The 3,063-nt window shown below is 41.0% G+C and overlaps 1 non-coding gene across 1 annotated transcript; it reads left to right on the top strand.

The window, feature by feature from the left end:
- Positions 1-2,930: 2,930 nt before the first annotated feature.
- LOC126026371 (small nucleolar RNA SNORA51) lies at positions 2,931-3,063 on the top strand. Its single transcript, XR_007501662.1, has one exon. It is a non-coding gene; the product is annotated as a small nucleolar RNA SNORA51 (small nucleolar RNA).

Here is a 3,063-nt window from a genome sequence, read left to right as displayed (position 1 = left end):
ACGAGTTGGCCCTAAGAAAACTCTTTAACATACACTTTATCCCTAGGTTTACCTTCTTTTAGGGTTTCAAGCACGTGACCAGTCAGACCACCGAAGCAGTAACAGCGACGTACAGACCCAAAATACATGCTCTATTCACTGAACACATTCAAGCAAACCAGCATTCCCTTGCTATTTTCTCCTCTCTTCTCACCACTTTCTTGGTTATTTTTTTCTTTTCTATTCTTTTCTTTACTTTCTATCCTTTCTCTTCTCCCTTTCTTTCTAATGTATTTTTCTCTTTTCTCCCTCCCTACCCCTTCCATACACCTTACCCTTTCCCCCCCCTCTGGAACTATCCCTCCACCCCTCAATCCCATCCAGACCTCCCTCTATATTAAAACACTTCACCCTCAGTCCTTAATCTATTAGGCAACAAGATCGACCTCCTACCCCAACGAACCAGTACCCAGCACCCAAGAGAAGGGACACCCAGTCAAACCCACACCTCGTCCCGGGCAAGAAAAGACAGCCAACTCCCCTGCGGACTCATGCTGCGAGGCCCTCCCTACCAACTCCCCCTAACATGGACTGTTTCTTGAAACCGGACCTAGGTCCAAAAGTATCCCCAATGCAAGAACTCTTCCAAGACCTCCCTGCCGCAAATTTTTACCAACCTGAAGAAGGTCAGGGGGTGTGATAGGAAGATGCCTGGGAACCCACACATCACAAGAAAAACCCAAAAGACAATGGGAAAAACTGTACTTCCAACATAGGCATAAGACCTGTAATACACCACTTCGTTATCTGCTCTCCCCCAAATGTAAGGTAGTCTTTTGCACCACTTTGGTCCTTTAAAAACTTCGCTAACTCATTTTCGTTCTTTTTTTTTATTTCCTCTTAAATTTATTTATTTATTTTTTTTAAATGTTGGTCCTATATATACATTTGTGAGCACATACGTTTTTATTTATTTTATTTTATTATTATTATTATTATTATTATTATTATTATTATTATCATTATATATTTTTTTATCATTTTTGGGTATGTGACCTGTGTCTGTTATCCCCTCTGTCCACCCCCAACCACACCGACAATACAATGTGGCTCCACCTCCCCCTGCAAAGACACACTAAATAATGGGGAAACCTTACATATAAAAAAAAAGAGCTCTTATCTACTAGAGATGGGAACTCATAGTTGTTTACAATACAGGGGTATCTCCTACCTTGAAAATATGTCATGTGGAATCACTTAGACCTCAGATGATTAGATGCCATTCATCCAGCCTTGAACCCTGGATCCCAGACATAGAATCGGCACAGCTCTTCACAACAGCTACAGGAAACAAACTCTATCCGGAACAGCCTTAATACTGCGGGGTCAACAACAAGGACCAGCTCTAACATGATATCCTGACAAAGAGGAAAATGTGAACAACTTGACCTTAGAGCAGATTAGCCTACCTTACCAGCTAACGACAAGACAAAACCAGAAGACTCGGCACCCTTTGGTAGGTCCAAAAGCCAAGATCGTGACTTACAGATGACTGGCTACTAGAACCACGACCAGACAGTATACATCTTGGGACCAATAAAAAAGCCCTAGTTTAGGGTTTGAACTATGACTTGCACAATAAGCATGACCCCCAGTCCCAAAGGTCTGACAGAGACAACTGCAACAGAATGGGCCTTCTGGAAGCACAAAGAAAGACGCTAACCTAGGTGCCATCCTAGGTTCAGTGCAAAGACCAAGGTCACCAACCACAGAAGATGGACTAAAACGACACTGAGGTAACAGAACCTCTAGAACCACAAAGACTGACCTCACCATAAGTCCTACCTCAGGATCTGTGCAGATACTGAGACCTCTAAACACAGAGCTCTGAGTGTATCACCCTGGACAGAACAGAAGTCTTCCACACGCCAAAAAACACCACCAGGAGAATAAATGATCCTGAGCAAAGTCTGGAGCTGATCCCATGACAGTATACTCCAAGGACGGAGAAACCCCATATTTCTTAGGCCATGTGAATTCCTTTTCGAATGACCCCAATATTTACTGTGCCAGGGCAGGAGGGGAAAAAACAAAAATACAAAAGCACAAAAACTTAGTATTTTATATATATGTATATATATGTGTGTGTATATATATACATATATATCTTTTACCTTCATTTATTATTGTTATTATTATTTTTATTTACCTATCTATTTTGGTCGATTTCTCTGTTTGGGTGTGATTATTGAAATCGTCGTCCCCAATTATACTTATTTTTTTCTATTCTTTTCTTTTCCCTCGTTATGTGCTATGCCATGTTTCTTATTTCAATACCATGGCGTGTTTTTGGTTTGTTTGTTTGTTTTTGTTCTGTTTTTTGTTTGTTTGTTTGTCTGTCTGTTTTGCTTTGTTTTTCGGCTTTTTTTTTGTGGTGCTTATCGATATAGCTGGAGTCCTCACTGGATAATTGACACTTTTTTTGGTACTGGTGGAGTGTTTCACCTTCTTTCTCTCCTTCATCTCCCAAATCGATGATGAGAGCCTCTAGAAGGATTCCACCCATTTTGGGAGTATTAGACTCTTACCCCAGTTTATTTATCTTCTCCTTCTCAGGCAAAACCACGCAACTTGAACTAGCTAGTCCTGCCTACAGTTAGAGGGGGAGATAAGGGAGGCATCAAGACCAAACAGGTGCAAGACTACTAAGTAGTGGGTTGGATACAGAGGGGACCACATATTCTAGCCGCCCTGGGGGTGAGGGAAGAGGAAATGGGAGGTAGGACAACAACGGAGGGGTAGGGAGGACAATTTGGGGATGGGAATCCCCCCTGATTTTATGTAAATATGTACCTAAAATGTTATTGTCAACAATATGTAAGACACTATGATCAAAATAAAAATTATATTAAAAAATAAATAAATAAATAAATAAATAAAAGATAAGATAAGGCTTCCCAAATATTACCACAGGCTGTGTTCTTTACACTGGCTGTATAGAAAGAGGAGGTACAGTAAAGGCACCCCATATACACCTCAACACAGGCCCCTTGCCGGGTATGTATTGTGAATTGGGGGACAAAA

This window comes from Suncus etruscus, chromosome 13 (assembly GCF_024139225.1).
Source record: "Suncus etruscus isolate mSunEtr1 chromosome 13, mSunEtr1.pri.cur, whole genome shotgun sequence".
NCBI lineage: Eukaryota > Metazoa > Chordata > Mammalia > Eulipotyphla > Soricidae > Suncus > Suncus etruscus.
Note: the sequence above shows the minus strand (reverse complement) of the source record. Positions and strands in the feature narration are given on the sequence as shown.